The sequence below is a fragment of the Phoca vitulina genome, unplaced genomic scaffold, assembly GCF_004348235.1.
Source record: "Phoca vitulina isolate PV1807 unplaced genomic scaffold, GSC_HSeal_1.0 scaffold60, whole genome shotgun sequence".
In the NCBI taxonomy this organism is placed as follows: domain Eukaryota; kingdom Metazoa; phylum Chordata; class Mammalia; order Carnivora; family Phocidae; genus Phoca; species Phoca vitulina.
Window position 1 is genome coordinate 988,677 of NW_022589763.1, and position 337 is coordinate 989,013.

At 62.3% G+C, this 337-nt stretch overlaps 1 protein-coding gene across 2 annotated transcripts in view; it reads right to left on the reverse strand.

Moving 5' to 3' along the window:
* Nucleotides 1–337, reverse strand: part of ASMTL (acetylserotonin O-methyltransferase like) — a 23,187-nt gene that overhangs the window by 19,001 nt on the left and 3,849 nt on the right. The window lies entirely within an intron of this gene.

The window sequence follows — 337 nt, forward strand, 5'->3', positions numbered from 1 at the left end:
CCCTAACCTGGGAACCAGACCCCACCCCAGGTGCTGACCCTGCCTGGGACCCTAACCTGAGAACCTGACCCCACCCCAGACATTAACCCCACCCCAGGTGCTGACCCTGCCTGGGACCCTAACCTGAGATCCTGACCCCACCCCAGACATTAACCCCACCCTAGGTGCTGACCCTGCCTGGGACCCTAACCTGTGGACCTGACCCCACCCGGGACATTAACCCCACCCCAGGTGCTGACCCTGCCTGGAACTCTAACTGGAGAACTAGACCCCACCCTGGACATTAACCACACCCCAGGTGCTGACCCTGCCTGGGACCCTAACCTGGGAACCAGAC